Here is an 11,407-nt window from a genome sequence, read left to right on the forward strand (position 1 = left end):
CCCTAGGCATCAGGTCAACATGGCGGATTGCAGCGTCGGGCCAGTCCTGGGACGCCGGACGAGGATGGCCGAAAGACGCCTCGGCAGCCAGCCTTCCAGCAACCCTGGAGGGAGTCGCTAATGCGGTAAGGTGGGCGGAGTGGAGACGTCGAGCAGCAACGGTCACAACACTAGAGCAGGGAGCCCAAAGGAACTCGATGCTGAAGCACTGAGGCAAGGGCTAGGCAGGGTTAAATAGTGGAGTCTAGGCATAGGGCAGGCAGGCAAGGAAGGCTGGGTCAGCCAGGTGAGAGCGCTCATGAGGACGTCTGGTAGTAAGGAGGCTGCACAGCAGCTAGAATCAGAACAACATTCTCTAAAACTATCCACACATTTTTACACCTGCTACGTGCCTGGATTTCTTATGGAATATTACCCACATACTTTTGAAAATGCAAAATTCTATGATAATTCCAAACCTTGCTCCAGCTGCTCTCACATGAATGCCTCTTCACACCACAGGCCCTATATATATGCAGGGAAGTCAGTTTTCCAAAAGGTAAGACACATTTCTTTTCCTGTCAATAAGCAGGCTGAATTAGCCATTACATGTGGGTAATGTCATCTGGCAGCACCGAACAAACTCATCTCTCCTAGCTAATAAAGTTTTGATGTATATCGAGAATGTGTGGGAGTTCCCATGCAGTCATTGCCGCACAAGACTCCTCAGTCATTTTTTTGTTCGAGCACCGATGTGTATTCTGTCTCTTCAGATAATGTTTTCTTTAAATCTTTAAAATGTGTTTATCAATACTTTTCTTCACTTTTTGTTCCTTATATTTATGTTCTGGCTTCGGACTGTGCACACTGGCATTCTACCTGGTTGCTTGAACCCGGGGCCTAATCTCACTGGGGTCTATATTGGGAGTTTCCTGAAGGGATTATCACCTGCATGCACACAGGACTACCTTGGGGGCTTGTAAGTGATATTAGGGGTTTGGAAATCTATCTGATACTATGCACCTTGTTTCTTCTGTCCCCCATATCTAGCAGGGCCAGCAGTGATACAGACAGTTCTCTCTATTACTTCTTATACCTACACAATTCAAATAGTTCAGAAAAGACCATGTGTTTTATCCACAGAATCAGACTTTTATTTGTCAAACTGTGCAGGATCAGCAGATAGAAGAAAATAAACAGTACATGTCTCAAAAATTCTTGTTACTTAGCCTTGGTTTATACTAAATAAAGCTCTGCATCATTAGTGGATTGAAACATGCCAGAAACCTTAGCCAGCTTACAGTAATAATAAAGGTAACTATCTTGCTAGCCCCACCCAATTTTGGGAGATTAGCTTCTGTTTACCTCTAGAGCAGTCTTTGGCTGGAGATCTTGGGAACCATCTTGAGGAAAAGAGCTTGCTACCTTGGTCCTGATTGAGCTGAGGAGGCATCTCTCAGCTCTGGGGCCATCTCTTGCTTCGTGACAGGTAGCCAGATATCATGCAGGGCTTTCCTCTCTCAAGTCTTAATAGACACCCCCGATCATCTACCTGTTCAACACTGGGGGCAGTAGGTTGATGTCTCCATGTCGTCAGGTGTTGACTGTCTTCCCAGATACGGAACCAACAGCAGGAGGTGAGGGAAATGAATGACTGCGATGTGTGACCACGCCCCCCCCTGACATCACTGGGAGCTCCGGCGACGGTTGAAGAGCGCCTCACCATCAGGCGCCGGCGAGCGGGGAGGCCACCCTCCATCCTGGGCCCCCGCGAGAACTGAACATCAAACTGAATGGCAGGGGGAAAAAAGATACGGAACCAACAGCAGGAGGTGAGGGAAATGAATGACTGCGATGCGTGACCACGCCCCCCCCTGACGTCACTGGGAGCTCCGGCGACGGTTGAAGAGCGCCTCACCATCAGGTGCCGGCGAGCGGGGAGGCCACCCTCCATCCTGGGCCCCCGCAAGAACTGAACATGTCCCCTTTGTGCACCCCTTCGTGCAACCCTTGTGCTTTTAAAAAAAATCTTTTATATTTTTCTGTTATTTAACCTTTATTCCAATTCTTTACCTTTTTCTTTTCACTTGTTAACAATTTTAATTAGAAATGTTCATTGTATTAGACTATGGAAATTTATTTCCTGCTATTCTGTTTAATGTAAACCGGTATGATTTACATCGGATGTAAGAATGTCGGTATATAAAAATAATAAATAAATAAATAAATGCCCTCCCTGTTTCTTTCTCCTCTGCTCTTTTAACAGCCCATATGTAAATAGCTCATGCATAGTCATGCAGAGGGCGGTTGGTGTCATCTCTGCATTTCAGATCGCTCACCTCCCCCTTTTCCACGAGGGAGTCATTGCTCATGTTGCATGGAGACTCTGGACAGGGTCCAGTCACATCTTGACCTGCATTGCTTTGCCATGTCAACAATTTTCTTCTTTTCAGATCATGCCCCCCCCCCCCCCTCTCTCCCATTGCGGGGGAGGGCTGTAACTGATCCTGTCTGATGAACTGTCCTTGGCTAGGCTGTTTCTCTGCTTTTTTCAGGAAGACTTATTTGTGTCTTGGGGCAGCTTACTTTTTATTTAGAAATAAGCTTATAGTCTGTTGCAAGTGTGGGGATGTGGTTGCTTGCTCGAAAGAGAGTGAGCACTTGAACCAGGGCGCAACCTCAGATGAGGATCCGAGGGAGACACCATGGGAGGTGAGCGTATCCAGACATGGGCTGGGCTTGAAACTTGGAACGTAGGTTGGAACTTGAAACATAGCTTGGAACAAGGCACACTCAGGCCTCCACTAAGCCTGTACGCACATAGCTGATACCCAATAACGCAATGCTGGTCTCTGGGATGGCCCTCTGCCCACTTGATAGCCCTTTCAGAACTGCTGCTTGGGAATGGCGAGTGCATCAGGACAGACAAAGGCTGAGGACAGGACATGACATGGATCTAGGACGAAGACTTGGAAGACTCTTGGAACTTGAGACGAAGACTCTGAAGACTTGGGTCTTGAGGCGGAGACTCTGAAGACTTAGAATATAGACAAAGGCTCAGGCCACTGAAGCAGCATCTCCCTCTGGGTGCACAGTGGCTGGAATAGCGCCTCCCTCTGGGCACTTGGCATGAGGAACAGCACCTTCCTGTGGGCGCTGAGAATCAGGAATAGCACCTCCCTTTCAGTGCCTCTCTCTGGGTGCTTGGCAAGTGGAACAGCACCTCTCTTCTGGCGTTTGGTATCTCAAGCAGCGCCTCTCTCTGGGTGCTGAGTGCCTGGAATAGCGCCTCATTCTTGGCGCTCAGTGTCTGGAATGGCATCTGCTTCTGAGCTCTTGGCATATGGAACAGTGCCTCCCAGTGGATGTTGAGTGTTTGGAATGGTGCCTCTTTCTGGGCACTGGGGCATCAGGAACAGTGGCTTCCAGGCACTGAACATCTAAGGAAGTACTTCCCTGGCGCTGGCCATCTGAGGCAGTGCCTCTCTTCTGGCGCTTGGCATCTAAAACAGCACATCGTTGTGGGCGCTGCGTGCCTGGAACTATGTCTCCTTCCTGGCACCTGCTACCCTGAACTTGGTTGGTAAAAGCAGTGTCCCTCTGGCTCTGGCAGCTGTGCCTTTTGGGGTGTAACAGCAGGAATGGAGTCCTCCAGAGGCTGAGGCAGGACTGTGGCTGCTGGGTCAAGCTCCTCCTGAAGCAAAGGCATTACCAGTGTTATGGCTTGATGGTTAGATTACAGCACAACATTTCACAGATGATTGGGCTGCCGCTGTGGTGGAGACAGAAAGCTGGAACAGATTCTGTAAGCAGGAGTGGAGTTAATTACTGGGTTTTGTATTCAGGATGGGGCAGTAAAAGTACATGCTGCTCTCCGGTGAGCCATGGCAGGTCTCATTAGCAGCTGCTTAAAGGCACCATCTTGTGTTTGCTGGGTTCTGGCTGGGTCAATCAGTCCTCTCTGCTTCTGAGAATCTATCGCCCGAGACCGGAGCAGGGGAACCACCAAAGCATTGCAGTCAGAGACTATAGTGATTTTAAATGCACCTGGCAGATTATACTTGAATTCTCTCTCTCAGGGAAGCTGTACAGGATGTTAAAATAGAAGTGATTGGTACAGGTGCTGGTGTTAGTTCTTGATACTTGAACTTACTTGAATCTGGGAGGTCAGTGGCTGAATGGAGTTAATTGTTCATTCCAGGGAGACCATGCTGGATAGTTTTGGAGAGACAGCTCTTGTGTGAACAGAATCTAAAATTTACATGGTAGGCACTGGGCTAGCAAGTGTGGGATTCAGAAAACATGGGCTGGATCTGGCTTTGCCTCTCCAGCGGGACATTTAGGCTTTTACTGGCTACATTTTCATGTGTCTTGAAGCTCTAAGATTTTTCTAGGAGCTGGCTTGGAGACAGTGCAAATTGGACAGGCTCTATCTAAAGGCAGATACCCAGGGGATACACTGACACTTCCACCAGGTTGGGTTAATGGAGCCACACTCCAAACCGTCAGAAAATAGCAGAGCATTTTTTTTGCCATGGATTTGCTGCAATCCCAATGTGCTGGGATCTGAAGAAGAATTGTATCATCAGGCATGGATATTCTTAGTTGGGATAGGTTGGACTGTTGCACACATGCTACAGACATTAGCAGAGGCAGGATTAGTAGCCCAGCATTTAGAACAGCCCCATAATTTAAAGTTAGGAAAATGACATACATCAAAAGACACCACACACAAACTATTCACACACTCACAATTAAAAATACAATACTCTATATATTGTTCCCAAATATGTTTTTAGTTTACATCATTTCTGCCCAACATGTTTCACTTAACTAAAAGCTTCTTCGGGGGATTTCAAATATTGTTCTTCACACAAATCTTTTCTTGTGGATATCATTCATGTTGTGTAAAATATTGGAAAATATTTTTGTCCATGAAGAAATGTGAAATTTCAAGTCACCATGAGGCAAGGTTTTTTTTTCTCCTGAATCTACAAAAAAATTAAATTTAAAAAAAGTATAAATATAGGATATACAATATCTGTATAAATCACCACATATGTATATATAGCTGTTAGCAATAATTAATACCAACTGATACTTCAATTTAATCTTCCATATAGAAAACCAATCACTCCTGTTTCACAATTCTTCTCATAGGGTTGTACATCAAAGGGTGTGATCCTTTTTATCAATAAATCTACAAAAAAAATACATTACATCAATAATGCTACAAAAAAACAAATTACATCTTAAAGATATTTCATTTGTATGAAAAGATAGATGCTGAAACTTACCTTTCAAAAAAAGGCAAAGGATAATGATCACTACCACCAAGTAACCGACAAATGTTAAACCAGTGCCATCTTAATCTGGGATCCAATATCACGTCTTTAAAGTGACCTATCAGATTTTTATATATTATATAAAATCACGTGCAATATGTGAAAAAACGTGAAGTGAAAATGTCAAGCCAAGAGCCAAGCACAATGAACCCATTCTATTTTGTCTTTAAACCACCCGATAGAGTGTAAGTTGAAAATCCACCATTGTTCCAATTCCAATAAAATTTATTTATGTCACCACCTTAAAAGACTGTAGCACACTGAACCACAAAAAAAGAGAAAAATCTTCCCCAGAATGTCCCAAATCAATCCAATGGCGTACCGGTGGAGCTTAAGTTATAAAATTCTGTATTCTGCTGCAATGTTCCACAATGCGGACTCGAAACTTTTAGTTTTACCTACATAGAACAATCCGCATGGGCATGAAATGATGTAGATAACTGCTATAGAGTCACAGGCTGTAGTAGATTTCACATACACTAATCTGTCAGTAACTGGTTGTACAAAATGAGAAGTTAGTGATAAATGACATATGGAACAATGCGTACAGGGTTGGTGATCAGATCTCTGATCAATCACTGCTGGAATACATAGATTTGAATGTACTAACATATCTCTCACATTTCGGGGACATCTAAATGAAAAAAAAACTGGCAAATCAACCAAATTTTAGAATCTACTAAGTGCATGACAATATCTTTCAACAACATTGATTACTTTGCCTACTAGTCCTCCATATGGCAAAATGCATATCAAAGATGGAGACTCATGTGATTGACGGAAATTAAAAAAGTAAATCTCTATTTGTGTAACGTGGTTGCTTATATGTGTTATGAATAGTCTTTATCACATAACCCCACTCCACAAATCTCCTACTTAAATCACCAGCATGCTTATCGAAATCTTCCACTGATGCTCAAATTCTTCGCAAATGAAAAAGTTGTCCCGTTGGAACATTCTTTAATAAATTTCGGATGACATCTCTTGAAATGCACCTCAAATGTTGTGTGCAGTTTTGATAACTCAATCTTTCTTGATTTAGCAGAACTAGCAAAAAGAACAAATATGATAAAGAGGATAGAACGGCTCACTTAAAAAGAAAGCCTAAACGGATTAGGACTTTTCTGTTTGGAGATGAGACAATAAAAAGGGATTATTATAGAGGTTTATAAAATTATGTGAGGTGGAGGAGGTAAATAGGGGACAGTTATTTACCCCCTCAAAAAGTACTAGGACTATGGGACACTATGAAGCTGATAGCAGATTTAAAACAAATTGGAGAACATTTTTTCACTCAATGCACAATTAGGCTGTGAAATTTGTTGGCAAAAGATGTGAGTAAGGAATCTAGCACAGCTGGGTTTAAAAAGGACAAGTTCCTGAAGGAAAAGTCCACATACAATTATTAGCCAGGTAGATTTAGGAAAGCCACTTTTTCCTGGGAATGAGCAACAAGGAAATGGATTTATTATTTGGGATCTGCCAGGTACTTCCTAATGACCCAGATTGACCACTGTCAGAGATAGGATGGAGGGCTTGATTGACCTTTGGCCTAACCCAGCATGGAACATCTTGTATTCTTATATTTTTAAATATTAGACATTTTCATGATGCACAGAGGGAAATCCTTGTAATAAAGAGCTCCTTTTGTGTTTTCTGGGGGCAGTTTTCAAACTCTCTGCTTTGGTGCAAAGTGCACAGATACTTTTGCCTGTGGAATTTGCACTCATTTTTAAAGGAAAATTATGCATGTATTCTCCCCTTGAAGCTTGCTGGAGGTACAAAGTAGCAGCGGACTTTTGCACCTACTCTTTGTGTTGGTAGAATTTCTATGGAAAACAGCAAGCAAAGATTTGCAAATACAGTCTAGGCTTGTTATTTTCTGATCCCACCCAAGACACACCCCATGGAATGCCTCTTCTAAATGTTTTCCCTCCTTCCAAAAGCTCACTGGTCATTGGGGCACATATTTGGGGGCATCTGAGCCATCATGCAAATTATTGGGGCTCACTAGTGTTCCTTTGGGGGATGCCTTGCTCTAAGGCTCTTAGGGCTATGGTAATACACCTGAGGTGCTAAATAATTAAAAAAAATTTCTTCTGGTGATATCCATTAAGTACATTTAAACAGTCACATAAAGAGATGCAGGGGCTTCCCTTGCTTCTATGTAGTCATTAAAGATACTCCATGGATCTATCCTTGACTCGTGTGGATTCTTCTTTTGTACCTAAATTTGCTTTGACTCCTTTCTATAAGACTCTCCTCACTTGAAATTCTGGGAAGCACTTTTGACTCCTTTATCTCCTCCTGTTTGATTCAACACATCTAAAGAAAGTCCTATTATCCTCTTCCACTTGGATGCAGACCTTCTACAAATTTGCCAAACACCCTAAACCACCTTGATCCTCTGTCTCTCACATTCGAACGAAATATTGCAATGACAAATCCCAGCAGAATAAGGAGCTTTCTAGGCATCCTTCTCTCTAGAATTCCTTCTGGATTCCTCCTGAAAACCCCCCCCCCCCCGGGTAGTTCCAGAAACCATCACCTGGAAAAATCCAGAGGCTTCCTCCTGAACTCTGGATCCACCCCAAAGATGCTAGGTGGAGGGAGGCTGATTCACCTGGAAGTGGTGGAGGTAGTTAGTCCATGGATAGCCTGGATTTGACTGCTGCAGCTGACTCCTGTAGGGGTCAAGGACACAGCTAGGCTGAGGAGGGCTACTGGGCAAGACAAAACTAAGTTAGGGAATCTTCGGCCTATACCAGCCACCTCCTCTGCAGGTTGAGCCCTTGGGATCTGGCGGCCGGCTGGACTTAGAGGCTTGGACTGACGTTAGTGCTGGACTGAAGACTGGAGCAGAGGCAAAGCTGGAACCAAAGGCAGGTATTGAACTGGAGGCTGGAACCGGATGTAGATAGGCATGGCTCACTGGAATAGGCTGGGACTCTGGAGCACTGGAGTAGGACAGTAACTGAGACAAAACTGAGACAGGAACAATGGCTGGATACTGGGACAGGACAAGACAGACAAGACAGAGACTAAACCAGACAGATAATAAGGAAGGCCCGGAGGACATACACAGGAGACCTGAAGGTCACTTGGGCAAAGGCCTGAGAAGGCCACAGAGCTAGGCTAAAGTCAAGTGACCAGACTAGAGCAGTAAGCCTAGGGAAGCCACAGAGCCACCTAGAAATAGGAAGCCTTAGGGAAGCCACCTAGGAAGAAGAAGCCTTAGGGAAGCCACAGAGTCATCTAGGAAGAGGAAGCCTTAGGGAAGCCACAGAACAAGGCAAAAGCAGAGGCCTAGGGAGGCCATAGAGCATACACAAACATGGGGCCAAGCAGGGGAGCTGAGCAGACTCAATGACAAGGTCTCAAGCAAAGACAGAAGCAGGGTTAAATAGGCTGGGCCCTGCCAAGTCATGAGGTCACGGAAACTATAGTTGAAGAGAAGGTAGAAGCAGCTACCCAAGGACCTCTTTCGGTTGGGAGGCTACACAACAGGCAGAATCACAACAGTATCCTCCCTCTTAAGCACCTCTCGCCCCAGGTTTGACTAGGAAGGAGGACTAGAATCTTTGAGACGCGTGACTAGGCTGCCCCCTCCTGGGGCAGCTGGACCTGGGCCCCTCCTGGGAGTTGCTGGGAACTGGTTAAGGCAGAATCTGAAATTAGAAAAGAAACTGGGACTGAATTAAGGTTCTCCTTAGAGAGTAAGTACAATATCTGAGTGCAGAATACCAAATCCTTTTCAGGCACAGAGTTTTCTATTTCTGAAGAGGAAAGCAGGAAATCTGGAGTGGAGTGCAATACTGGATTAGATCCTAGAAAGGAGAGTGTGCCGGCAGCTTGCTGTGGAGCTTGAGCACTGATTAGTTTCAGACTGGGCATTCAGGGTTCAGAGCACAGCTTTCAGCATTTGTCAACAGAGTAGAAGCTATAACATGGAACCTTACCACCTCTTGTTCAGGCACCGTTTGTATAGATATGTCAGCCAGAACTGGGGAAGGAATACAGGCAGGTGTGTCCATTAACCTGGTGGAATCAAAGGTTAAATTTGTGGTAGGAGAAGCTGGAACACAAGGAACAGTTAATAAATCAGGTACCTTTGAAACAGAGTGCTTTTCTGTGTCATGTTTCTTTTCCTCAGCTTTCAGCACAGGGTTATTTTCAGGAAAAGTCAGAGGAGAGTGAATCTGTATTTCTTTTACTAATGGTTGATACAGAAGATCAGTTCTTGTGCAATACAGAGGATCCTGCAGAAGTGTTTTAATTAAAGCCAAGAAGGAATCAGATTTCAGCTGTGGGGCTTCCTCCTTGCTGCTACTGACAAGAGTACTAGAATCCTCTAATAAAGAATTTACCTCTTTAACCTGACTTCTGTGTTTCTCTGTGTTCTGCTGAAATTATTTTTCTCAGGATTTAAAACAGGTAACTTTAAACATTGGTCAAGTTTCTCAGTTTTCAGTGCCTGGTGCTACATATTAATTACAGGTTGATCTTGGGCTTGCTGTGAATGCATATTATGAGAAACCAGGGCAGAAACAGGCTTCCTTTGGGGAAGTGGGATTCACCCATTGCATTCCCAGTAACTAGGAGCAGAAGGCAGAGGTCTAGGAACTGGAGTTTTCAGGAGAACAGGTAACTTTGACACAACAGGTACCTTTACACCTAGGTTATAGCATTTCCCTTTTGCTGCCTTCTGTGGAGAGAGATTCATTTTGCAAGGAACATTAAGTAGTTGTAAATCAGATTTACCAGAACTCTGTCTAGGCACAGGATTTACTGGTTTGGGCCTTTTAAACAAAAGCAGAGTTAGACATTGGACATGTTTATTTTATTTATTTATTTTTAACTTTTATATACTGATCTTCTTGCATGGGATGCAAATCAAACCGGTTTACAGTGAAACAATAACCTCAGATGAGAGCGTTACATAGAACATGAAACACCGAATAAACTTTGAATAAATTAAATAACATTATCAGTTGGGGCTTGATTGAGCCAAAGGATGAACAGTTAATAAACTAGATACATGGGACACAATGACATGGAGCAAGAACTGAAGAGCTATGTGACATTAATCAAGAGGGTTAATGAATGCCTAGAAAAAACTTAAGCACAATATACAATACTTGCTGGGTACCATAAGACAAGCTATGATGAATTGGTTTGGCTAATGTGACGGTTCTGGAAACGCTGAACTAAATAACCATGTTTTGAGTTTTTTGGTTTTTTTTTAAGGAAATTGAGCAGGGGTCTTGTCGGAGGTCTGGTGGGAGAGCGTTCCATTGCGTCGGACCTGCTGTAGATAGGGCTCTATTCCTTAGGGATGTTTTTGCTAGGGGGGCGTATAGAGTGCCTTGATAGGCTCTTCTAATCAGTCTGACTGAGGTGTGAGGGCGCAGCTGGATGGTGAGATCGATTGGGGCGAGATTATGTAAGGTTTTGTGCAAGATGGTCAGGACTTTATAAAGTATTCTGAATTTGATAGGGAGCCAGTGGAGGTTGTAGAGGATAGGCGTGATGTGGTCACTCTTTTTTGAGTTCGTCAAGATCCTGGCAGCCGAGTTCTGTAACATCTGGAGGGGCTTGATGGTGACAACAGGAAGGCCGAGAAGCAAAGAGTTACAGTAGTCGATTTTGGTGAGGATGATTGATTGTAGTACCAAGCGGAAATCTTGTGAGTGGAGAAGGGGTTTCATCTTTTTTAGTACTTGCAATTTGAAAAAGCATTCCTTAGTTGTGTTGTTTACAAATCTTTTGAGGTTAAGCTGGTTGTCTAGGAGCACACCCAGATCTCTTACATAAGACGAGTTTTTGAAGTTGTTAGGGATAGCGGAAGGGGAGTTAAGGAGAGAGTGGCTGTCCCCCTGGGAGATGATGAGGATTTTGGTCTTATCCTTGTTGATGACTAGGTTAAGACTAGAGAGGAGTGTGATGATTTCATGGAAGCAACTATTCCAGAAGCTTAGGGTTTTATGTAGCGATTCCGTAATAGGGATGAGAATTTGCACATCATCCGCATAGAGATAATGTTTGATCTTTAGCTTGGAAATGAGGTGGCAGAAAGGTAGAAG

At 43.9% G+C, this 11,407-nt stretch overlaps 1 long non-coding RNA gene across 1 annotated transcript; it reads right to left on the reverse strand.

The window, feature by feature from the left end:
- Positions 1 to 2,209: 2,209 nt before the first annotated feature.
- Positions 2,210 to 9,699, reverse strand: LOC115089729. Its single transcript, XR_003856216.1, has 3 exons — positions 9,434 to 9,699; positions 5,071 to 5,179; positions 2,210 to 4,970 (listed from the first exon to the last, which is right to left on the reverse strand). It is a non-coding gene; the product is annotated as an uncharacterized LOC115089729 (long non-coding RNA).
- Between the last annotated feature and the right edge of the window lie 1,708 nt (positions 9,700 to 11,407).

Source organism: Rhinatrema bivittatum, chromosome 4 (assembly GCF_901001135.1).
Source record: "Rhinatrema bivittatum chromosome 4, aRhiBiv1.1, whole genome shotgun sequence".
NCBI lineage: Eukaryota > Metazoa > Chordata > Amphibia > Gymnophiona > Rhinatrematidae > Rhinatrema > Rhinatrema bivittatum.